The sequence below is a fragment of the Vicia villosa genome, linkage group LG6, assembly GCF_029867415.1.
Source record: "Vicia villosa cultivar HV-30 ecotype Madison, WI linkage group LG6, Vvil1.0, whole genome shotgun sequence".
NCBI classification, from domain to species: Eukaryota; Viridiplantae; Streptophyta; class Magnoliopsida; order Fabales; family Fabaceae; genus Vicia; species Vicia villosa.
The window spans coordinates 58,714,323-58,741,659 of NC_081185.1; the positions used below are offsets into that span (position 1 = coordinate 58,714,323).

General features: G+C 38.4%; 1 long non-coding RNA gene across 2 annotated transcripts; it reads left to right on the top strand.

Moving 5' to 3' along the window:
* Positions 1–10,713: 10,713 nt before the first annotated feature.
* On the top strand, positions 10,714–12,602 carry LOC131611569 (uncharacterized). 2 transcript variants are annotated; one of them, XR_009287003.1, is made up of 4 exons: positions 10,714–10,979; positions 11,922–11,989; positions 12,099–12,186; positions 12,347–12,602. It is a non-coding gene; the product is annotated as an uncharacterized LOC131611569 (long non-coding RNA). The 2 variants fall into 2 exon arrangements; XR_009287002.1 differs by having other exon boundaries at positions 11,922–12,186.
* The last annotated feature ends 14,735 nt before the right edge of the window (positions 12,603–27,337 follow it).

The following is a 27,337-nucleotide window of genomic DNA, read 5'->3' on the forward strand; positions in this document are numbered from 1 at the left end:
TGAATGACTTTGAATCCTTGAATTTATCTCTTGACTTTGTGGGCATCTCAACGATGTTTCTTCTGATTTTACCTCTAGATCTCAATGACATGAAGAGTGAATGAAACATGGATAATACTTGAATGAGCTTGAATCGGATGTTGAACTTTTCTTCAAGTAATAAAGCCTTTGCAACTATTCCGAATTCCTTCCACTTTATCTTCTAGTCTTATATGTTTGAGAACTTTGATTCATTTGACAAATGTAAACACAAATTTGAATTCAAAGTATTAATGGATCCAAATTCGACTTCACTTCTCAAAGAAACCTTGACTTCAATCCAATCTTCTAATCCATATCAACTTGTATGACAAGCGCCAGTAGCTGAAAGAATAGAACTAATAGAAGAGCAACCCTATGAGGAACCCTTGAAGAGAAAATATAATTTGAAGCACAGAAGAAGTGAAGATCACGGCATCTTGAATTCCGTCTTCAATTAATGGACCTAAATGAGCGCATGAACCCAAAACTTCTAATTCCTTTATTCGAGAAGCAGCTTCACGACTTTATTTGTTTGAGAAAGAATCAAAGTATTAATTTCAAGCAAATTTATTTGAATCCTTGATGAACCACCTAAATACTTGATCTCTTGAGAAGCCCTGAGTTTAATGAAGTTCATGACCAAATGCCTTGAGTTGAGAATGAGAAAACCCTAATCCAGAAAGACTTCAATGAAAGCAAAGCCACATAATCACACCTCAGATCCTCACATTTGGTAGGAAATTCCTTGCCATAAAAGTTCTTTCTTGCTAGTCTTTGATTGATACCAATGATATGCCTGCATGGGTATGGATTATGACCTGAGTGATGTATGCAGATGAAATGAGAAGCCTAAACCAGTTAGAAATTAAAGGGTAGGACAAATTTGGGGTATGACAGCTGCCCCTATTTAATCATCTTAAACCTGAAGGTGAGGTTGGCGTTAGCCTTTCGAACATTCGAGGTAGAAGAAGATTAAATATCAAGACCTGAAATTTGTCCTGAAAAGATGGTGTAAGTGTTATCCTTATTTTTGTTTTTGTTTTGATATCTGCTGGGGAAAGAGAAATTTGTTTTTTTTCTGATGGAAGAATTTATGGTGAGTAATGGATTGAATGGGGATAACTTGTAACGTAGCCAAGGTGCCAATACAAGGTTCTCAATGGAAATGATTGTTGTATGAAACTGTGATTGAAAAGTATGGGTCCGACGGAATGATAGGATCTACTGACTCAGAAATGAAAAAAGATGAGGATAAGGTCAACGGACCTACGATCCACAGGAAATGAAAAAGATGAGGATAAGGTCAACGGACCTACGATCCACAGGAAATGGAAAAGATGAGGATAAGGTCAACGGACCTACGATCCAAAAGAAATGAAAAAAAGACGAGGATAAGGTCAACGGACCTACGATCCACAAGAATGAAAAAAGACGAGGATAAGGTCAACGGACCTACGATCCACAGGAAACGAAAAAGACGAGGATAAGGTTGACAGACCTACGATCCACAAGAAACGAAAAAGACGAGGATAAGGTTGACAGACCTACGATCCACAAGAATTGAAAAAGACGAGGATAAGGTTGACAGACCTACGATCCACGAGAATTGAAAAAGATGAGGATAAGGTCGACAGACCTACGATCCACAAGAATTGAAAAAGATGAGGATAAGGTTGACAGACCTACGATCCACAAGAATTGAAAAAGACGAGGATAAGGTTGACAGACCTACGATCCACGAGAATTGAAAAAGATGAGGATAAGGTTGACAGACCTACGATCCACGAGAATTGAAAAAGATGGGATAAGGTTGACAGACCTACGATCCACAAGAATTGAAAAAGACGAGGATAAGGTTGACAGACCTACGATCCACAAGAATTGAAAAAGATGAGGATAAGGTTGACAGACCTACGATCCACGAGAATTGAAAAAGATGAGGATAAGGTTGACAGACCTACGATCCACAAGAATTGAAAAAGATGAGGATAAGGTTGACAGACCTACGATCCACAAGAATTGAAAAAGATGAGGATAAGGTTGACAGACCTACGATCCACAAGAATTGAAAAAGATGAGGATAAGGTTGACAGACCTACGATCCACGAGAATTGAAAAAGATGAGGATAAGGTTGACAGACCTACGATCCACAAGAATTGAAAAAGACGAGGATAAGGTTGACAGACCTACGATCCACAAGAAATGAAAAAGACGAGGATAAGGTTGACAGACCTACGATCCACGAGAATTGAAAAAGACGAGGATAAGGTTGACAGACCTACGATCCACGAGAATTGAAAAAGATGAGGATAAGGTTGACAGACCTACGATCCACGAGAATTGAAAAAGATGAGGATAAGGTTGACAGACCTACGATCCACAAGAATTGAAAAAGACAAGGATAAGGTTGACAGACCTACGATCCACAAGAATTGAAAAAGATGAGGATAAGGTTGACAGACCTACGATCCACAAGAATTGAAAAAGACGAGGATAAGGTTGACAGACCTACGATCCACAAGAAATGAAAAAGACGAGGATAAGGTTGACAGACCTACGATCCACAAGAAATGAAAAAGACGAGGATAAGGTTGACAGACCTACGATCCACAAGAAATGAAAAAGACGAGGATAAGGTTGACAGACCTACGATCCACAAGAAATGAAAAAGACGAGGATAAGGTTGACAGACCTACGATCCACAAGAAATGAAAAAGACGAGGATAAGGTTGACAGACCTACGATCCACAAGGAGATTATTGGAAACACTTAGGCTGGGGATTGAGAAAACTAAGTATCGGCACCGTGGGTGGAGGAGATTTGTAATGGAGTAGCAGATATCAATTAGAGTTTGTAAAGACAACTTTTTACGTGGGGAAGTATCTTCGTCTTGATTGGGGGATGATTTGCATTATCTGGCTTATGCTTTGTATGCATGTTTCACTTTTTCTATAGCGTAATGATCCGACTTTACGGATATGCTACGCTTTTTGAGGATGCAATGTTATATGCAATGAATACTATATGCAGAATGCCAAATAAAGGCATTAGTGATGTAAACACCAGGGAGAATCCCCTTAGTGTTAAGGACCACGTGGAGGTGCCAATAGATATTGGAATTTGATTTGTAGGATGCACCTTCTTTGACTTGAAGAAAAATTCTGACTTTTCACCATGTGCCACTGCTTGGAGGATTTTCAGCTTAAGGAGATTCCCTTGATTCACCATGTTGGGGATGAGAAATCTAGATAAGGAGCCTTGGTTAAGGAAGTAGGACGACTCCTAGGAGAAATAAACTCCTATGCTCGAGGAATGGAACAAACTCTTGGGGGAAATAGACTCCATGCTTGGGGAGAGACCAAGATTCTAGGAGAAATAAACTCCTATGATTAGGGAGAGGACAATAAAGATCAGAAGATCGTGCCCCAAGTTTCATGACCCATGAAGGAAATTGCCCCTGTGGATCCTTGGAGAGATTTGCCGAATCTCGACGTAACTGCTCCAGATTGGTTGAACTCAAGAGAGATTCCTCGACTTGATTGCCCCAGATTGATCAAAGCTTGAAGAGATTTATCGACATGATTGCCCCAGATTGATCAAAGCTTGAAGAGATTTATCGACATGATTGCCCCAGATTGGGTACATCTTATTAGAATCCTCAAGCCTTCGTTGTTTTGAAGTCAAACAAACATGGAAACAACTCTACCACGCTCAACGGAGTCTTCAAACTCTTCCCTTCAAGGTAATCAGGGAAAGCATCAACTATTCATGCCCAACAGAGTTCTTTAGAGAACCTTCCCCTTGATGGTCAGCATTTGGAATGATTAGCTTTTACTCCTCGGAGTTCTCAAGTCTCTTGTACTTTGATATGATCAAGTTGCTCACTGATTCTCATTCTTGAAAATTTCCTTGATGTTAAGCACATATTTGTATGCAAAAGAATGTTAATTCTAAGAATGATGATTCTAATGCAAAGTGTATGTTAGCCTTGAAGTTTTAAACTCTTTTATTGAAATGAGGTTGCGACCTCTTGTGAATGGATCACTAGTTGACACAACCTCGATTTTTTGCATATGGAAGATAAAGCAAACGTACGATACCAGCATGGATATGAGTCTCGCTTCATTGGGAGTCAGTTAAACGCTATCTCTTGGGAGTGTGCTTTCAAAATAACCCTACTTCAATTAGGACTTTTGAGGGTTGTAACTTGGCCAGGTTCACGGTTTTTTAAAAAACAAAGGATTTTTAGGCTCGAAATTATTTGGTACCCACCCCCTTCATGATGTTCTCCATTCCTAGGTTCAATTAACTCGACATGAGTGTTCGTTCCTCACAAGGAATTTGGAATGGTTGAGGAATCAATGAGGTTTTTTGGACATGGCAGTCACTTCATCTTGCATTTTTGGTGTCTGATCACACGACTTTGTTCTTTTGATAAGGATTTTTATTTTGTAATCCTTATTTTTCGCTTCTGCTTTCCCTAACTTTTGCCTGGACAAATTCTCTTGAATTTTATTTTGGAGTCCAGCGGGATGCCCTAACTTTTGCCTAAGTCACTTATTTCAAGTTTTTGACTTAGCGGGCTTTCTTTTTTTTATTCACTTTTGAACAAGTCGTGTGATCTTGCGTTGCTCTCGATTTGTGGGAGGTGATTGTGACTGCCTCGTTTTTTGATTGATGAAGGATAACCATCGTTGTGTCGTCATCTCCTGACCTCTTGATAGAATAAGGATAATCATTGCGGTTTTGAAATTCCTCAACCTTTTGAAGGATAACCATTGTTGTATCCTTAGATGCACCTTTTGGTGAGTTTTGAACACTCGATCGAGTTAAATGGACACTACCCTGCCCCAGGGTTAAAATAAGGGTTTTTTTTTTTTATGATTAGAAAAAGAAACTCCTACTTCAAGGCTCAAAGGGGTTGACGAGGGTCTATCTCCCTTATATCTCCAGTGTTTGGGGATTTGAAACAATGCCTGTACATCCTCAGTAGGGTTTTATTCGAAAACACACGATTAGAGATTTTGCATTTTTTATTTTTCATCATTCTCCCTCAGCTTTTTGCATAAGCGAGCAATTAATAAAGTTGGTATCGTAATGCCAAAACATTTTACGAGTGATAACGAACGGATTACTTCAAGACAAACATAAACAATGTATTATGATTTTCATTCAGAAATTAACAAGTTTTTACATGCTATTGATGCTTAAACACACAAATGAAAAATTACAATGAGAATGCAGTAAGAAACTAAATGAGTGTCGTTGTTGAGGAGACTCGTCTCCGTCTGGACTTGCTGATCTCGAATACTTTCATCATTTCCTTCCAACCACTTCGGATTACTTCAAGAGAGAACTCCAACGAAGTCACCCATGAGTCGTAAGCTTTTTCTTTTTTCTTTTACTTTAGGGATTCGAGCAATGCGAGTGAGACAATGCTCAAGATAAGAGTAGGTCTTGCTTATCCCTCGTGCGGGAGCCCCAAGCATAGATGTTGTAGAAGTATTCATTATCGAAAGTGGAGGAACCTTGCATGGTCATCAAACTGAGAACTTGTGGTGAAGAAGACCTTGAGAATCAGGAGCATTGTGTAGAATACTCTTGATTACCACATGGAAGAAGATTCTGACGAAGTCACCCAAGAATTTGTAATGCTTTAGGGATTCGAGCAATGCGAGTGATGCAATGCTCAAGATAAGAGTGCGTCTTGCTTATCCCTCGTGCGGGAGCCCCAAGCATATTCATTGAAGAAGTATTTACCATTAAACATGGAGGAACCTTGTGTAGTCACCAAACTTAGAGAAGCTATTTGTTGCAAAGAGATCAAACACCAACTGAAACACCAACCTCCACGGATACAACTGAGCATAAGAACCTTGAGAATGAGAGATGTTTCTACAAAACATTCTTGATTACTACTTGAAAGAGATTCTGACAAAGTTGCTCGAGAATTTGTGGTGCTTTTATTATTATCATACCAACCAACTCAGACAAGGAAGTAGTTTTCAACCAAAATAGGGAATACTGAAGTGAGAATACGGAAATGAAGTGATGATTGCCAATGTTGAGGAGCCTTGACTCCATTTGGGCTTATTCTTCTTTTTTTTTTTTTTTTGATACTTTCTGGAATACGGGCATTCACTTATGCGTGAACTCTTCGTTTTATGCGCAGGCCATTTGGAGTGAATGATATTACTTTGGAGTCAATGAGATCTTGGACTTTGTGTTTCAAAATACTACAATCCTCAGTTGAATGTCCAGATGTCCCAGAATGGTACTCACACCTTGCATTTAAGTCATATCCTTGAGGAATTGGTGTTGGAGGGGGCTTAAACTCCCTTAGTTGGACCAAAGAATCCTTGAGCAAATGAGAAAGCAGATGACTATAGGTCATAGGAATTGGGTCAATTCTTCTTGGTGGTCTCCTTGGCATTTGTGGACCCTGCTGATGGCAATGATTCCAGTACCCATTCTGTTCAGGTGTCTTCCTCTTTTGACCTGGCTGTGAAACAAATGGAGACTGATGAGGTGGGAAACCTGGAACCCAAGATGGTGCATTATGCTTCTGATTTGAAGTAGATCTGACATAGAAGTATGAATCAACCTTTTCTTCCACCGCAATTGGAACCCCATTTCCTTGAACAAACATACCCTCAGGGGTGAACAAAATCACTTTTGAATCAATGAGATCTTGAACTTGATGTTTCAGTGCCCTACAATGCTCAACATCATGACCAGGGGCCCCAGAATGGAACTCACATCGAGCATTGGCATCAAAGTTGGGGGGAAGCTTTTCAGGCGTAGCCAATTCTCGTAGCTCAACCAACTGAAGCTCCAGCAAACGGGGAAGTAACTGAGCGTAAGGCATCGGGATAGGATTGAGAATTCTCTGAGGTATCTTAGGCTTTTTTCCACACATTTGGCCCCCTTGAAGAACAAATTGGCATGGAGGTAATGGCACATGGAGTTGAGAAGGAACTTCCTGAGGTATTCCATGAGTGGGAAGGGATCCTACTGAAGAGAAGGGATCAACAACTTCCGTTGCAGCAGTAGGAACAACATCCCCTTCCTTCCTTAATACCGTCTTCAGAACTTCCATGACCAAGCTCAATTGAGTCTTCAACTGACTATTCTCTTCTTTTAGTGCATCCTGATTATGGACCAAATCTTGCATCTCCAACATAAGATGACCCATTTGTTCCCTCATCTCGTCCATTTCCTCACGGAGTTGTTCCATAGTTGACTTCGGAGTCGCGGCGGTGGGAAGTCAAATTTGTTGTTGATCTGGAAATTTGAAGAGAAAGGGTCCCATAAGTCTTTGAAAGAACCATGAAATGCTTGATAGTATGAATGCATGTTTCATTTATGAGAGATCCTAAAGTCTTTTCACACACTTTCATTTTTCTTTTTTTGGAATCAAAGCTTCTCTTTTTTTTTTTGTATAGAATATCTTTTCTTTTCTTTTTTGCTTCTCTATTTCCTTTTCTTTTACATATCTTTTCTTTTCTTTTCTTTTCTCTTTTTTTTGGAAATAGACTTTAGGATCTTTCATAAATGGAGTGGACAAAGCAATGATGTTATGCAATGCAAAAGCATGGGATCAACGGTCAATATAATCTTAGTAACCACTGTACAATCCTCTGAATAACTGATACAGGTCAAATGTCACAGGATCAAAGGTCCGACACCTTTTTGAATACCAGGAAAACAAATAGTCACCAACAGAACAGAATAGTCACCAACGGTACCTGTCATGTATATCCCACCCCACTCACAGGTGTAGTCTAGGTCAAGGTAGGTCAATGGCTTCCAGCGTTATCAGTTCTCCTGAAACACCATCATTGTCGCAAATACATGCCAACAACGGTATCTCATTTGAACCTCGACTGGTCGTGGGTCTCATGATCGCAATCAACAGAACCTGACATTCTGTTGGCGTCATGACTATCCACTCTATCCTAGGTATCCTATGTGTCACTCTGGCCTGGGTATTGGGCCTTTTACCTCATAAAACATCCCACCCAACCTGCAAAACAGAACAGAAGACCCCAAGGAACACAGAATATAATCCATATGCATGATGTGCAAACAGAAATAAACATGATATGCAAGCAGAAAAGTAAACATGCAAACATATATACAAGGTATAGACATAAAAACAAATAAACACCCAGTAAATAAACAAACAAACGCAGGCTAGGATCGACTCACTAAGGATGGACCAGCAACAGGTCTAGCAACATCCCCAGCAGAGTCGCCAGCTGTCGCACGCTCGCGAAAAATGAACAGAGTCGCCACCAATATATTTATCCCATAAGGGAAAGGAATATCAGGAAACCTAACAAAGGAAGGAACAGGGTCTTGCGACCAGAGAATCAAGGTACGGGAGTCGGTTACGCAAGGGGAAGGTGTTAGCACCCCTCACGCCCATCGTACTCGATGGTATCCACCTACGTTTGTTTCTATCTAAAGGGTGTATATCATGTCTATGTCTAAATGCGAAATGAATGCAAAATGTAGGGAAAATAAAGAATTGTACTCGCACGGGCCCTACCCCGCTGCCTACGTATCCTTTTCAGGAATCAGAGTTACCGTAGCTCGGCTCACGATTTTCTGTTTGTTTTTGTGTTTTTTAATTGGGCGGAGTCAACGTTCACGTTCTTGCATAAGGGAAGACCTACGATGCGTACGAACGGAAATGACATTGCCCTTAGGTGCCAACGAGGCAAAAGAAAAAGAAATGATTGGTTTGTGTCTTTTAGGGTAGATGAGTGATGAACAGTTCCCAATACCGGGCCACTCACCACTTTCTCTACTTTGCTTTAGTCTGAACCATTGTTAGGTGTTTTAAAGTGTTTTTGGTTGTGTATTTTTTAAGGGGAGTTTACTTCACGATTCGAATCACATAAAATGTATAATGATCGAGAAGCAGATTAGGGAATGAATCCCACTCACTTCCATCCCATTATGTAATGTTTGAGAAACAGATTAGAGAATGAATCTCACTCATTTCTCTCCCATTAATTAATGTTTGAGAAACAGATTAGGGAATGAATCCCACTCGTTTCTCTCCCATTAAGTAGTGACCGAGAAACAGATTAGGGAATGGATCCCACTCGCTTCTATGTCACTAAGTGATTGAGAAATAGATTAGGGAATGAATCCCACTCATTTCTCTATCACTTTCTTAATGTGATTCGCATCTTCCGTTTATTAATGTTTTAAAGAGTTGAAAAAGAAAAAGAATGCAAAAGGGAACTAATCCTAAATTCTAATCTATGTTATTCTAATCTACTAATGGCCCTAAGGTTGAGGATAACTATCCTATCTCAATTCCCCTTAACAAAGAAGGAAGAGTCTAAGGGAACATGGCAAGCAATAGTGAGGAATAAGCAACATTAAAGCAAGGAATGAGAAGCTAAGCATGGAAATGAGAGAGAAAAGCTCCAAGTCAGTAGCAAAGCAAGGGATTGAATGTCCCAAATCAAATACAAAAGCATCACGGTACCCTACAAAAACATCCACAAGAAGTCGTCAAAGCATCGCATGCATCGTTACTTACCAATTAGCGGACAAACATCAATTAATCAAAACAAAAGCAAGTGAACACAATGAGCTAGGCCTCAAGTCAGTAGCAAACTCATTCAATTAGTTCCAATATCTTATTTTAATCTATATTAGTCAATTAGCATGAAACAATACAAAACTCTAACCAAAACTAGACAACACTAGGTTAGTACTAGCTAAACGGTTTCAAATTGTGAATGAAGTTAGAAACATGCAATCAAATGGTACAAGTCAGTAGAAAATAGCCTATACTAGATGCCTAAACAACCACAAAGTCATGCCAAGAAGTTCCACACAAAATTACGGGTCATTTGTACAAGTTACGGTGCAATTGTCAACCAAAAACAAGTTATTTACATGTGCGAAAGAAAAATCGAGTAAAATGGGAAAACATGATTTAAAATTTTCAATTCCAGGTCTTAGGACCTCTAAACATCCCTAATTATATGTACAAAAAGGAATCAACATTATTGCATGAATGCATTTCAATTTGAGAGCACAAACGTCACAAGCATCTATTAGAAACGCATGTTAATCGAGTCAAACAACACTAACCAAATACCAATCAAAACAAAGAATTAGGAATTCATTTTTTATACACAACATCATGGGTTAGTCTACAGAAATCATACAAAAATTGGTAATTAAATTCTAGTCCTAAGGTACTAAACGAAATTGCTTTACAAAATCTATCGAAACGTGAAGGAGGATGAACATATATGAAGAAAGGATTTATTAGAAATAGCAAAATAAAATCTAAAAATATGCAAAAAAAAAAACTACAATTATGTACACACACAATCCTACTTAAAATCTATTTTTATTTATTTTTATTGCATAAGAAAATGATTTTCCAAACAGAAATTCAGAGAAGAAACAATTTCAAATAAAAGTAAAAATCTGTCTAATGGGGAGTGTGTTAGTAAAAGCTGTAAGGAACTAGATCTTTGCTAATGGTGCATTTGGGCCTTGTCTGGGGGTGGAAATAGCGGTTTCACGTGGCCCATGCAGAATGTTCACTATCCGATCAAGTTTTTATTATATTTATTTTTTATCAGGTTTTTATTACAACAGAAATTAACAATTAATTAATAAAAAAAAAAAAGAAAAGAAAAAAGATTGCAATAGAGAATTGGGGATTAGGGATTACTGAGTGTGGCGATTGGAATTCTCAACGTATCTTCTTCCTCGCTCTCATTCGCGAACGGCGGCGGAATGATCTCCACTTCTCCGATGAACTCAGAAACCGCTCTCCGCCTCTTCGATTCAATTCTCAGGCTCTCGTCTCAATCTCGTCTCCGATGTGTGTTGAAGGTGGTACAAAGGCGATTCAAGCGATGATTCGATGATGATGATGCTGTTGGAGACGAATCGAGCGAAATTGTTACAGGTTAGCCATTATGTTCTCTTTTTCTCATTTCTGTTACGACTTAATCTCTTCTTCTCTTTTTGATTTGTTCTTCTTCTTCTATCTTCTATTCCGTGCGCGGTTTCTTCTGTTGTTGTTGAATTATTGCGTGAGAGTGAGTGAGGTTTGGGAGAATGTGAGTTCGTAGTCGTGTGGCGTGAGAGCTGAGGGATGATGGTTGAAGATGATTGGTGAGAGGTTGAAGATTGAAGGTTCTTTGTTGATTTTCTGTGTAGAGTGATGAATGAAGATTTGTTGAACGATTGAAGGTGGTTGATGGATAGTGAAGAAGATGAATGATGAAGGTTCAGAAAGAGAGAGAGGTTGAAGATGAGAGTGGATCTGTGATGGTGATGGTGAAGGGTAGAAATGAGCGTGTAACTTGTGATTGAAGGTGGTGGATCAGTTATATAGAGATGGAGGTTCTGAGATTCAGTTAGAGAGCGAGGATGATTGAGGGCCTTTGGATTAGAGAGAATCGGTTGGGAGATGGAGGGTGAAGATTGAGTAGGTTTTTTCTGTTATTTGTTAGTTATTGATTCAGTTAGTGAATTGGTTGAGTTTGTAACAAACTGTTAGGAAAGTTAGTTTGAAGTTGGTTACAAGGCGGTTAGTAGAGGTTTGAATTTCTGTTATGTGTTACTCATGAAGGTAGTTATGGTTGGTTAGAACCCTGTTAGGAGTGTGGAGATTGGAAGTTAGTTACAGTTAGTTAGAAGTTTGGACAGTTAGGAAATTAACAGTTAGAAGTTGGGTGTGAAGAGTAAGGCTGACAGTTAGTTGAATTTTGTTATGGCTGAATGTGTGTAGGTTAAATGTGAGTTAACTGGCAGGTTTTGATATGTTTTTTGACTGACCATGAAATACGTGAACTTGACTTGAGATGGATGCGAGCTGAATGTGTCTCTTTTATGTGGATGACAGGTACCTTAAGTCGGGATGGCACACGGTTTAGAAACAAGAATCACTTGGTCAAAGCAATAGGTTTTGCAGTATGGAGCTGTTTGGTTTTTCATGACTGTCACATAACTTGTCTTTTTATTCTTTATTTCTTTTAGTATGGATCTGAATTGGTTATATTTGTGTTATGAGTGTGTGCAGGATTTGATGCTGAACTGTTGTGATTCTGTTTGGGAAAGTGGTTATGCAGGTTGCTTTTAACAAGTGAAGAAATGGCTGCAAGTTGGTGGTAAGTAATATGTATGCAGGGGCTGATTTTGAAATGCTATTTTTTGGTTAGAAGTTAGGATGAATTAGTTTGAAAATGATACGAAATGAGACTGTTTTGGTTTAGTTTGCAAAACTGTTTTGAATGAAGATAGTTGTGTGATATGGTTTGAATGTTGCAGGATTGAGATTTGGCTTCGGTTGCGTTTCGTGTAGCATTATGAAGGTTTGTGTGGAATGGGGTACGGCTTGGAGCTTTGAGGAAAAGGTTTACAAGATGGAACAAGAGATAGAATCAAGACTTTAGAACAATTTTGTATTTGAAAGGTGTAATGTGTAATTGAAATTGGATGAATGTATAGACATTTGGATCTTCTGAACTTTTGTAATGGATGAGAACCTTGGGACAATTTTTGTAATCTTGTAAATTTTCCTTTATGAATGACTTTGAATCCTTGAATTTATCTCTTGACTTTGTGGGCATCTCAACGATGTTTCTTCTGATTTTACCTCTAGATCTCAATGACATGAAGAGTGAATGAAACATGGATAATACTTGAATGAGCTTGAATCGGATGTTGAACTTTTCTTCAAGTAATAAAGCCTTTGCAACTATTCCGAATTCCTTCCACTTTATCTTCTAGTCTTATATGTTTGAGAACTTTGATTCATTTGACAAATGTAAACACAAATTTGAATTCAAAGTATTAATGGATCCAAATTCGACTTCACTTCTCAAAGAAACCTTGACTTCAATCCAATCTTCTAATCCATATCAACTTGTATGACAAGCGCCAGTAGCTGAAAGAATAGAACTAATAGAAGAGCAACCCTATGAGGAACCCTTGAAGAGAAAATATAATTTGAAGCACAGAAGAAGTGAAGATCACGGCATCTTGAATTCCGTCTTCAATTAATGGACCTAAATGAGCGCATGAACCCAAAACTTCTAATTCCTTTATTCGAGAAGCAGCTTCACGACTTTATTTGTTTGAGAAAGAATCAAAGTATTAATTTCAAGCAAATTTATTTGAATCCTTGATGAACCACCTAAATACTTGATCTCTTGAGAAGCCCTGAGTTTAATGAAGTTCATGACCAAATGCCTTGAGTTGAGAATGAGAAAACCCTAATCCAGAAAGACTTCAATGAAAGCAAAGCCACATAATCACACCTCAGATCCTCACATTTGGTAGGAAATTCCTTGCCATAAAAGTTCTTTCTTGCTAGTCTTTGATTGATACCAATGATATGCCTGCATGGGTATGGATTATGACCTGAGTGATGTATGCAGATGAAATGAGAAGCCTAAACCAGTTAGAAATTAAAGGGTAGGACAAATTTGGGGTATGACAGTCCCTCACTCACTCAGACATTGATTGGAGTAATCACAATAACGACAAAACCAATATCGTCTACAGTTGCGGAAGTTATTCCAACATACCCCTTATTGGAACTAACAGAGGAATCAATTATAATCCAACTTTAGCCCGTCATCAATATGGCTATCCCTGTTGGAACAAGATTTGTTCTGATCAATATTCTTGTTTTGATGATAACAATGTATATGAATTTTTTATAAGATAATGTAGTACTCTAATCCTATACATTTTCCATTTCAGGAAATATATATAAAGAGTATGCACAATTCAGCACTAGAAGCACTGACTCAGAAGGTTCAAGATTGCAACATCAGAACATGCCCTCGCAAGGCATTAGAAGATGGTCAAGCAGAATCAAAACATGGTCTATGAAGCATCAGAAGAACATGAGATCAGAAGCAGAAGCACTGAAGTCCTTGTGGTATCACGCTAAAGCACTTCATAGTCAGAAGACAAGAAGATGCTCTGCACCAAGCTGTAACTCTAATTCTGATTATTCAAACATTGTATTCACAAATCTAAGATCAGAAGTTGGTACTAGATGACAGGCTACTCTGAATGATAAAAGGAACGTTAGAAGCTTCAAAAGACAAAGTCAGTAAAAGCAGCAAAAGCAAGGCTTGAGGTAGTTGACAAAATAGTGAAAACGTTAAATGCAAAGGTGTACGGAACACGAAATGCACTAAATGCTCCCAACAGTCATCTTCTCAAAATGCCTATAAATATGACGTTCTTATCAGATGCTAAAAAGAACAACTCTTGCTAAAATACTGAAACGCTGCTGAATTCATTACTCACGAACTTCATCTTCAACCTCACTTCACTTGTTATATCTTAGTGAGAGTTAAACTTAGAACTTAGGAGAAATAATACAATTGTGATTATAGCTTTCTAAGAAGCATTTTAATACTCTTGTAACCATTTATTTTACTTTGATTGTAAAAGGTTCCTAGAGTGATCAGTGAGATCAGTATACTCTAGAAGACTTAGAAGTTTCTAACCGGTGATTTCCTAGAGTGATCAAGGTGTGATCAGTATACTCTAGAAGAATTAGAAGGAATCTAAGTGAAAAACCATTGTAATCAAGATTGATTAGTGGATTAAATCCTCAGTTGAGGTAAATCACTCTAAGGGGGTGGACTGAAGTAGTTTCGTTAACAACGAACCAGGATAAAAATATTGTGTTCATTGTTTTTATTCTAAGAGTTTATAAAGTTACACTTATTCAAACCCTCCCTTTCTAAGTGTTTTTCTATCCTTCAATTGGCATCAGAGCGTCGGTTCTAGGTGCAAGCACTTAACCGTGTTAGAAAAAGATTGAGGAAGAGAAAAACACTAAGTCAAAATGGTTGATCCATCAACAATTGCATCAACTGCTACACCTGTTTCAAATGATCAACACAACAGTGTAAATGGATATTCTAGACCACCAGTATTTGATGGTGAAAACTTTGAATACTGGAAAGATAGATTGGAAAGTTACTTTCTTGGTCTAGATGGTGATTTATGGGACTTGCTTGTGGATTGTTACAAATATCCTATAAATACTAGTGGAGAAAAGATGTCAAGACAAGAAATAAGTGATGATCAAAAGAAACAATTAAAAAATCATCACAAGTCGAGGACTATTTTGCTGAATGCTATTTCTCATGCTGAATATGAGAAGATATCAAACAGAGAAACTGCCCATGACATCTTTGAATCATTGAAGATGACTTGTAAAGGAAATGCCCAAGTCAAGGAGACAAAAGCTTTTGTATTAATCCAAAAGTATGAAGCCTTCAAGATGGAGGATGATGAAAACATTGAAACAATGTTCTCAAGATTTCAAACTATAATTGCTGGATTAAGAGTGCTTGACAAGGGATATACAAAGGCTGATCATGTCAAGAAGATCATCAGAAGCTTGCCCAGAAGATGGGGCCCAATGGTGACTACATTCAAGATAGCAAAGAATCTGAATGAAGTCTCTTTAGAAGAGTTGGTCAGCTCTTTAAGGAGTCGTGAAATAGAGTTGGAGGCTAATGAACCCCAAAATAAAGGTAAGTCTATTGCTTTAAAATCTTTGAATAAAAAAGACAAAGCAAAACATGTCATGGTAACTGGACTCTGGGTGCTTGCGGCACATTACGGGAAAAAGGTCTATGTTCCAAGACCTGGTGCTTAATTCTGCTGGAGAAGTCAAGTTTGGAGGAGATCAGAAGGGCAAGATAATTGGCTCTGGAACCATAAGTATTGGTAACTCTCCTTCCATAACTAATGCACTTCTTGTAGATGGATTAGCTCATAACTTATTGTCCATAAGTCAATTAAGTGATAATGGTTATGACATAATCTTCAACCGAAAGTCTTGCAAAGTTGTAAGTCAGAAGGATGGCTCAATCCTATTTATAGGCAAGAGAAAGAACAACATTTACAAGATTGATCTTCAAGATCTTAAGAATCAGAAGGTAACTTGTCTTATGTCTGTTAGTGAAGAGCAATGGGTATGGCACAGAAGATTAGGCCATGCTAGTTTGAGAAAGATTTCTCAGATTAACAAACTTAATCTGGTCAGAGGACTCGCTAATCTGAAATATAAATCAGATGCTCTTTGCGAAGCATGTCAGAAAGGGAAGTTTTCCAAACCTGCATTCAAGTCTAAGAATGTTGTTTCTTCCTCTAGGCCGTTAGAACTTCTGCACATTGATCTGTTTGGCCAAGTCAAAACAGCATCTGTCAGAGGGAAGAAATATGGATTAGTCATCGTAGATGATTATAGCAGATGGACATGGGTAAAGTTCTTAAAATACAAGGATGAGTCTCATACAGTGTTCTTTGACTTTTGCACTCAGATTCAATCTGAAAAAGAATGTAAAATCATAAAGGTCAGAAGTGATCATGGTGGCGAATTTGAGAACAGATTCTTTGAGATTTATTTCAAAGAAAATGGTATTGCCCATGATTTCTCTTGCCCTATAACTCAACAGCAAAATGGAGTTGTATAGCAAAAGAATATGGCTCTACAAGAAATGGCCAGAACCATGATCAATGAAACCAATATGGCTAAGCATTTTTGGGCAGAAGCAATAAATACTGCATGTTATATTCAGAATAGAATCTCTATCAGACCTATTCTCAATAAGACTCCTTATGAATTGTGGAAGAATAGAAAACCTAACATTTCTTATTTCCATCCATTTGGATGTGTATGTTATATTCTGAACACTAAAGATCATCTGCATAAGTTTGATTCTAAGGTACAAAAGTGTTTCCTTCTTGAGTATTCTGATCGCTCAAAATGCTACAGAGTATACAATACTGAAACATTGGTTGTTGAAGAATCAATAAATATCATATTTGATGATTAGCTTGGTCTTGAAAAGCCAAAGCAGTTTGAGAATTTTGCAGATATTGAAATCTCTAACTCAAAAGCTGAAGAACCCAAAAGCAAAGTGTCAGAAGATCAAGTTGCTGCTTCATTAGAGAATCTCAGAATTTTTGAAGAGCCATCTATCAGAAGTTCTTCTAGACTAAACTCTGCTCACTCAGAAGATGTTATCCTTGGGAAGAAAGAAGATCCTATCATAACAAGAGCATTCCTTAAGAACAATGCAGAATGCCAATTTGGTCTAGTATCTTTGATTGAGCCAACTTCTGTTGATCAAGCTCTGGAGGATGTTGACTGGATAATTGCCATGCAAGAAGAACTCAATCAATTTACAAGGAATGACGTATGGGATCTTGTTCCTAGACCAAAAGGATTCGTTATCATTGGAATCAAGTGGGTCTTCAGAAACAAGCTAAGCGAAAAAGGAGAAGTTGTAAGAAATAGAGCCAAACTGGTTGCTCAGGGCTATAGTCAGCAAGAAGGTATTGACTATACAGAAACCTTTGCACTAGAGGCCAGGTTAGAATCTATTTGCTTATTGATTTCTTTTTCCACTCAACACAACATCACTCTGTATCAGATGGATGCTAAGAGTACCTTCTTAAATGGTTATATAGATGAGGAAGTTTATGTCCACCAACCTCCTGGTTTTGAAGACACTAAGTCTCTAGAACATGTTTTTAAACTAAAGAAGTCATTATACGGATTGAAGCAAGCTGCGAGAGCTTGGTATGAAAGATTAAGTTCTTTCCTTCTGGATAATGGTTTCACTAGAGGAAAAGTGGATACTACTCTCTTTTGTAAAACCTTTATAAAGGATATTTTAATTTGCCAAATATATGTTGATGATATTATCTTTGGAATCTCTAATGATACACTTGCAAAGGAGTTTGCTAAGTCTATGCAGGCTGAGTTTGAAATGAGCATGATAGGAGAACTCAAGTACTTCCTTGGGATCCAGATTAATCAAACTTCTGACGGAACCTATGTTCATCAAACCAGGTATGAGAAAGAACTTCTGAAGAAGTTTAGTCTTTCAGAAAGCAAAGAAGCAAAAACTCCTATGCATCCAACGTGTGTTCTAGGTAAGGATGAGGTAAGTAAGAAGGTAGATCAGAAGATCTACAGAGGTATGATTTGATCTCTTCTATATCTTACTGCTTATAGACCTGACATTTTATTTAGTGTTTGTCTGTTTGCAAGATTCTAATCAGATCCTAGAGAATCTCACTTAACAGCTTTTAAGAGATTTCTGAGGTATCTGAAAGGTACTACTAATGTTGGTTTAGTCTATAGAAGATCTGAAGAATACAACTTAGTAGGATTTTGTGATGCTAATTACGCTGGAGATAGATTTGAAAGGAAAAGTACTTCTGGAAGATGTCAATTTCTTTGAAGTCACCTGATCTCTTGGTACAGCAAGAAGCAAGCTACAATTGCCCTCTCTACAATAGAAGCAGAATATGTAGCTGCTGCTGGATGTAGTACACAGATGCTCTGGATGAAGAGTCAGCTAGAAGATTATCAGATATATGAGAGTAACATTCCTATCTTCTGTGATAATACTTTTGCTATATGTTTATCTCATAATCCAATCTTACATTTCAAAGCTAAACATATTGAGATCAAACATATTCTCATTAGGGTCTATGTTCAGAAGGGTGTTCTATCTTTAAACTATGTTGATACAGACAATCAATGGGCTGATATCTTTACAAAACCCCTTGCTGAAGATAGGGTTAAGTTCATTCTGAAGAGTATCAGTATGGATTTATGCCAAGAATGAAAGGATGAGAAGTTCTAATATATGGATTAAGTTCATTCTGATTCTGTTATTGCTAACGTTTCATATGTCTAAGTTGATTCAGAATCTCTTTTAAAGCAAAACAACTGTCACCAGCTATTCCAGAAGATGAACACATGTTCACTCTCGGTGAAGGCTTTTTCCTAATCAGAGATCTGTAGTTCAAACCCCCAAGCTGAATTATTCCCGGTGAAACATCTTGGCAAAAACCTTAGAACAGAAAATAGGACACATCCACCCAAAGAGGAATTATTCCCGGTGAAACCTCTTACCCATTTGCTTAAGGCCAAAATAAGTTCAAAACCACATAGCTTTCTCTTGTGCTATAACAAGGACCCTCGATGACCCTCGATTAGCCTCCTCTTGGGCTTTGTACAAGGACCCACGGGCTTCTTAAAAGCATTCCCAGCTTCCTCTTGAGCTTGTATACAAGGACCCATCAGGTTTCTTATAAACATTGGAACAGGTCTTTAGTTACCTTTTAGCCTATCCTGGTGAGTTTCTTCCATTCTTTAAACCAGACTATAAACAAGCTAAGTTTGTCTCAATATCACATTGAGTACACTTTTTGGAATGAGAGACATGGACAGTCTCTGTCACCCTTATTTTCATCAATTTTCCTTAGCAGAGTCTAGGATCCATGTTTTGTTTATTCTCAGCAAGAGTCAGCCTTAATCTTGGGCTTTAAAACAAGAAGTCTCCACTAGATAATCTTTCTGCCATTCTTTCATTTTAACAAAAACCCCTATAAAGGGTCAGCCTCCAAAATCACTCTTTCAAATCCAAAGATTTATCCCTTTAAAAGATAAATTCCCCAAAAGAGTCAAAATCCCTGGAAAGGGTCAGCCTCCAAAAACATGATAAAAATTCAGTCTTTTAACAGTCAATTTCTCCAGCTGAGTCAAGATCCCTGGAAAGGGTTAGCTTCCAAAAACATAAAAAATAAATTAGTTTGTTAAAACCTCTAGCAGAATAAAACTCCCCCAGTGAGTCTTTCATTTGTAGCCACAACCTTGGGCCTTGTACAAGGCAGATAAACCATATTTCCCTGTGTCAAAGATTCCTAATCTCAAGGATCTTTCCCCCATAGAGTCTTCCATACCCAGTTTCTCTAAGAGTCTGCCACAACCTTGGGCTTTGTACAAGGCAGAAAATAATATTCCCCCTAGCTAGAGTAGCCACAACCTTGGGCTTCATACAAGGCACATATTAATAACCATCCTCAGTAAGAGTCAGCCACAACCTTGGGCTTTGTACAAGGCACACAAAATAGAGTCATCCATAGTCTTAAAAAATTCAGTTATCCTCAGTAGTCAGCCACAACCTTGGGCTTTGTACAAGGCACACAAAATAGAGTCTCCCTAAGTAGAGTCAGCCACAATTCTGGGCTTTGTACAGAACACCAAATAAAATCCATCAAATAAACACTCTCCAACTATAGTCAGCCTCAATTCTGAGCTTTGTACAGAACACCAAAACTCTTTAGTTTAAATTCTCCTTAGTAGAGTTATCTTGTAATAAGTCAATAAATCAATCAAAAACCTCAAGCTTGGGCCTCATTCAAGCAAGCTCAAAAAGTCAAATCTTTTATACAGTAGATAGACATAGCTTATCTCTATAGAAAGATATTTTTACCACTCTACCACATTCAAACAAACAAACATTACATTTCATTTTAATTTCAATTAAGTCTCCCATTTAGGATTTTGAAAGGCATGAGATGGCAGTGTAACCAGACATGTGATTAACTTTCCCTAATTTGGACGAGCATCTTTCTTTCATTTAAGAGATACTAGCATACTTGCAGTCAACCAAGTAAGGTCACTCTCTTAATGAAATGAATTCAGTTATTCTGTCACTCTTTTAAATGTTTGTGGTAGAATAGTATAAATACCTCTCTGTAAAGATGATTTCATGTGTCTTTACTGTAAACAGAGATTTAATTCAAAGCTTCAACCTTGAGCTTCAAGCAAGGCACCAAAAATAATTAATTTCCCTAGTTAGTTCCCCGAACTACATTAAGCTCTGACTTCCACTAGGGATATGTAGGCATGAGGTTCACAAGGAATCTCAGCGAGCTAATAAAATACCAAAAAAATAGTCAGTTTGTCTATCTGTCTGTCTGTCTGTCCTTTTAAGTCAATTCAATTCTCTCTCCTAACACAAAGGAGAAACTTTCCCAATCATTAGCAGTAAACACAATCACAATGACACATAGAAGGTTCCTGTAGAGTACTACGGATATGTAGGATGCTTAAACTCTTCCCTATGTATAACCGACCCCACGAACTCCAGAATTTCTAGTCTAGGTGAAATCCCCACACTTACCAAACTCCTAGGGTTTAGTTGAGATCTTTTTTTCCCTTTCCTACTCGTAGGACAAATAAGAAAGTTCGTGTGATATCGTAGGAAGAACTGAAACAAAATTCATCCCATCCCGGGCGCATTCTCCTTCCAAATTTCGCGTGAAGGGTCTAGCGTGCCGTCCTCTCAAGTGAAACGGGGAGGTAAAAAAAAAACGACACCACAGAAAAATGGCGACTCTACTGGGGAGATAAGTGTTATAAACCTTGGTTTTTCATCCAAGCCAATGGTTGACCTGTTGCTGGTCCAGCCCCAATGAGTAATTAGGGATGCCAAATTCCCCCTCAAACAAGAGAGGTCATGCCTAACCTCTGTGTCATATCATGTGTTTGCTGCATTTATATTTGTTTATTTTGTTTATTCTGTATCGGGAAAGGGCTTGATTCCCCCTTGAGGTGAGAAATCCTATACCCAGATTTGAGTGCAACATAAGATAGGATGGAGGATATCTTCCCGGTGAAGACCCTCTAATCTTGGTTTCTAAATCTACTCTTGGGATTTGCCTGGCTGGTTGTGATTAACTGCGCCAATGCGTTCCGAGACTGATTTGTACTAGGAGGACCTAGAAACACATTAACCCCACTTAAAGCCTTTCTTAGGACGTAGAGCGGTGATTACGGAAGTAATTGTCACGCAGATACTACACTCAGAGAAAACTCTCTTATAGATATCAATTAACGTATCTTTAAGGTTGAGCAAAAACTCTGAGACCCCTAGAACCCGTTCTACAGGTATAAAAATCCTTATCCTTAGTTTACCTTGGGGCGAGGTTTGCGTTGTGACTTCATGACCACTATACCCTTCTACGCCATGTTTGTTTAAAACTCTTGTGTGTGCATTCATGCATTCATGCATCATTCATAATAATTAAAACAAAAAAAAAGAGTCTTTTTAGAGTCGTTTTTCAAGGAAACTAAATAACAAACGTTTTGAACTTCATAGAAAGAGAGAAACGGAGAAAGGACTTGCAGATCTATACCATGGATTACGGAAGAAAGAGAGCTATGAAATACACCTTCAAAATTCCTAAGGTCGAGGGATTGGAAAAGCTCGGAAAACTGGTGGTCAACCCCTAGGCTTTCAAGGAGAAGTATGGAAAACTTCTGCCTCTTCTCCGCACTAACATTGTGGATGGGATCCTTCCCGCTTTGGTACAGTTTTACGATCCAACGTGTCACTGCTTTACCTTTCCAGATTATCAACTCATGCCTACGTTGGAGGAGTACTCTCGTCTAATTGGAATACCCGTGTACGTGCAAGATCCGTACTCCGGTTTGGAAAAGAATCCTGACGAGATTATCATTGCTGCAACTACTCCTTTGAACGTAGTCGACATCAGAACTCATATGGTGAGTAGAGGAGGAATTCAAGGATTGCCCTCCAAGTTCTTGTTTGATCAAGCTCGGTACCTCATCAGCATCCAAGATATGAGCGCTTTTGAAGAAATCTTGGCTTTGTTTATCTACGGATTGTTTTTGTTTCCTAACATTAACGATTTCATCGACATCAACGCAATTAAGATCTTCTTGATTGGAAATCCAGTTCCAACCTTGCTTGCGGATGCTTATCACTCTGTGCATTCAAGAAACCTGCAGCGAGGAGGATTAATCACATGCTGCGCACCGTTGCTATACAACTGGTTCGTCTCGCACCTGCCAAAGTCTAGCACTTTCGGGAACATGAGGGATGGCCTTTACTGGTCACAGAAAATCATGTCTCTCACTCATTCAGACATTGATTGGTGTAGTCCTGACAACGACGAAACCAAGATCACTTTCAGTTGCGGAAGTTATCCCAACGTACCCCTTATTGGAACTAAGGGGGGAATCATCTATAATCCAGCTTTAGCCCGTCGTCAATACGGCTATCCTATGAAAAACATTCCAAGTAGTATTCAATTGGAAGGTTTGTTCTTCAAGAACATCGACGATCATGGAAACCTGCTGAAGAAGGAAATTGTCCAAGCCTGGCGTCTTCTACACACAAAAGGGAGAAGATTGTTAGGAAAACATCTTTGCATCTCCCTGGATCCTTACCTTCAATGGGTACGCGTCAGAGCATTCAAGCTCAGGATGCCATATCAACATCAAGAACCTATTCCCCTAAGGGAACCAATTTACCTTTTCTCCACTGATGTTGAAAAACTACAAGCTGCATTAAACAAGGTATGCCAAGAAACGAATGCTTGGAGGAACAAGTATCGAATCGTCAACACGGAAAATGTTGAGATTCAAAACATCCTAAGAAGGAAGGATGAGTTACTTGAAGTACTCGATCGACAAGTGACACAATCATCACTTTCTCATCATATCCCTCCTGCTTCCTGGATCATCGACCAGCTCACGTCAGAGAACGCTCAGCTCAAGAAACAGAAGAAAATGTTAGAACGTGAAGTCGGCTCTTCATCAAAGTTTTAGAGTCCTTTCTCTCAGTTTCTCTGTATTTCCCTTTTCAAAGTGTGTAAAAACGGCGGTTTCGCTTAATTAATAAAAGTTTGATGTTTCATAACGTAATTATGGTGTTTCCTTGAAAAATAATAACTTAATTACATATCATGCATCGCTTTAGTCGTACGCACTGACACGAGAATTGTCGCTGAACTATTAGTCACTTTACTTTCTCCAGAAAGAGAGGAGGAGAAGGAGGTAAACAAAGACTTTCAAGCTGTCTCATCCATACAACACTCGTTCAAGTCGCAAGAAAAGAATGGAAGACTTTGAGCAAGAGAATGAAGAACTCAGAGAAGAGATTAATACTCTCAAAGATACTGTTGAAAGACTTAAAAGTATGGTAGAAGCCCTGGTAGTTGCGCAGAATCAACCAACGCCAGAAGAACCGCAAAGGACTGTGGTTTCCGAGATTGTTTCTACTCCTATTCCTCAGTATACCATGCCGCCTGATCGACCTTGGGGCATGCCGTATAAATTTACTCCAGAAGGGTACATACCTCCAGCTTCTGAAGCTCCGAAAGTCACCATGGATATGCGTCCACCGGAGGGTTACAAACCACTGGAAATTGAAGTTCCAAGAGCAACGGCAATGGGTTTCACACAACAGAATGCTGAGATTCCTAGATCTGCTGTCATGACTTCTCCACGACCGATTATGCATACTTTTCCTCCACAGGGCGGACAAGTATATCATCACGCTCCCAGTGAGGATGCTGGCGTGTATGAAAGATTGGACGAGTTCCAAGAACAATTTCTGCAAATGCAGAAGGAACTCAAGAATCTCCGAGGACAAGATTTATTTGGAAAGAATGCTGCATACCTCTGTCTGGTTCCAAATGTTAAGATTCCTCAAAAATTCAAATTACCAGAGTTTGAGAAGTACAAAGGGAATTCATGCCCACAAAGTCATCTCGTGATGTACGCTCGAAGAATGTCAACTCAGACTGATAATCAACAATTGCTCATTCATTATTTTCAAGACAGCCTGACTGGTGCTGCACTCAAATGGTACATGAACTTGGACAGTTCAGAGATTCGTACTTTTAGAGACCTCGGAGAGGCCTTCGTCAAACAGTATAAGTACAATCTGGATATGGCTCCCGACAAAGATCAACTCCGGGCCATGACTCAAAAGGATAGAGAAAGCTTCAAGGAATACGCTCAGAGATGGCATGAAGTTGCTGCTCAAATTTGTCCACCACTTGAAGAGAAAGAAATGACAAAAATCTATCTCAAAACTTTGAGTCCATTTTACTACGGAAGAATGGTTGCAAGTGCACCAAGTGATTTTACGGAAATGGTAAACATGGGTGTACGTTTAGAAGAAGCAGTTCGAGAAGGACGCTTGAACAAAGAACCAGAATCTTCTATTGGTCCTAGGAAGTATGGAAGTTCTTTCCAGAAGAAAAAGGATCAAGATGTCAGAAATGTCTTGCACAAAGCAAAGAAGAAGTTTTCACCTCAAGTTGCTACAGTAACCGGTTGTTAATTCAGCGCCAGCATATCAACCTCAGGTTTCGCAACAACCATTTCAACAAAGGTCGCAGCAACCTCAGCAGCACGTTCGACCTCCAAATTTCAACAACAATCGGATTCCAAGGTATCCTGCCTTTGATCCCATACCAATGCCATATGCGGAATTGTTTCCAACACTACTGGCGAAAGGACTCATTCAGACAAAGAGCCCTTCAAATCTTGCAAATGAATCATCACATTGTTTCAAGGCTGACCAATCTTGTCCCAATCATCAGGGGGCACCAGGTCACAACATTAAGAGATGTTTCAGTTTCAAGGCCGACGTTCAAAGATTAGTGAAGAGCGGAATGCTATCCTTCAAAGATACTAATCCTAACGTCCAAGCGAATCCTTTGCCGCAGCATAAAGAAGCTTCAGTAAATCTGATAGATCAGCACCCTAATGTCATTCAAATCTACGACATCCGTCAGATAGGGGAAAATCTCGTCAAAATGCACGCTAGACAAGCTGGGTACGGTCATGTACCACCTCACAACTACTTCACATGTGAAATTTGTTCAAAAAATAATCAAGGGTGTGTCGTAGTTCAAGCTGCATTACAAGAACAAATGGACTTAGGATGGTGATAAGTGCATTTTGATGCACATTCCTCTATGTTTATACTTATGCATTTCCATACTTTACCTTGGTTATTTTTATATTTTAATGTGCTTTTATAAATCATTTTATTTGTGCACTTATTTGATTTTCGCACTCTATTTTCAGCATTAGCAGTCTGCACTAAAATGATCATAAGTGGAGCTCCAGGAATCCGATTGAGGCGTTCTAATAATCGCCGGAAAGCTAAGAGAAAGAGCTACAACTTCCGTGTTGGAGTCAAAGTCAGACTCGGAGCGCATATTTTCCAGAATTTCGTTTGAAGCTGCAATATTAGTTTTATTTAGTTTTGGATCATTAGTTTATGGGCTTGGGTTATGTTTTTGACCCAGTTTGAGTTAGTAGAGAAGAAAACCTTATTTTGTTTTATAAGGGTTGGCAGCCGCTAGAATACGGGAAACCTTTTTTTTGCCACAAATTTTACTTTTGGTCTCATGATTAGAATGAAGAACTAATTCCCGAAGGCAAATCCTACTGCTTATGGGTTCCATTGCTTTGAGGTTATTCTAATACTAATTTAAATTCGATTTCTGTTCAATTCTTTTCTATGAAATCATTTGCTTAATTTGATTACAATTGTTTGCTTAATTCGATTGTTGTTCATATGATAGAATTGATTAAATTCGATTGCATGCATGTTCCTAAATTTAATTGCGTGTTATCGTTTGCTTAATTCGTTAACTCGTCATATTCTTAACCGTTTGCTTAATTCGGTAAATAGGAACATAACTCGTATGATTTTGATAAGCGCTTGTCTAATTAATCTCATAATCGAATAGGATTGAAGCCATTTAGGGATTGGTGTTATTATAACCGATGATAAGTCGGAACCCAAATCAGTAGGATTAGTCGTTTAGCTTATTTTGATAATCACTTAATTTACTCTGTTTTATAAATTGATTCTAACACAAACCCCCATTGTCGTTTTTAGTGTTAGTTAATAAAATCAAGAATCCTTGTGAAAACGATATTCGAGTTGTCGTTACCGCTAAACTACGTTTTCAAAATACTCGTTTTTGATCCGTGCGCAACAGCGGATCAAATTGGCGCCGTTTCCGGGGATTCTTGTTATTATTAATCGGTTTTAGAGTCATAGGTTTAGTGTTCTCGCGTTTAGGCCTTAGTTTCCTCACGGTTTTGACCAATCCGCGTTTAGAGTCGAAAAATTCAGTTTTTGAAAACAATTGTGTTAGATTGTAAAATTTTTTTGCCTACTGGAAGTAGAAAAATCGTTCGATTAATACTCCCTTACTCTAGAAGAGTATGCGAATTCGAGCCAAAATTGCCAAATTCATCGTTTTTCTATTTTTAATGAATTTTTTACTGTTTTCATAGAGTCGAAAAAATCCAAAAAAATTCTCAAAATTCTTATTTCATCTAATTAGATTAAATTTTGTGTTTTTATATTTTTCTGAACTTATTTTAATCGTGTTCCTTCATTCTATTTGTTTATGGCTGTTATAGGACATTGTTGGCATTTTCGCATTTGTTGTTGCATTGCTTAATTGATTTTGATTCTGAACTTGATTTTGATAATATGGTTGATCAAAGAACACTAAGACAGATAGCTGCGCTTGATGTTAATTATAATGGTTTATGTATTGAATATGCTGATGTTGTTGTTCCCTTTGAATCGAAATCTGGTTTAATACACTTGTTGCCAAGGTTTA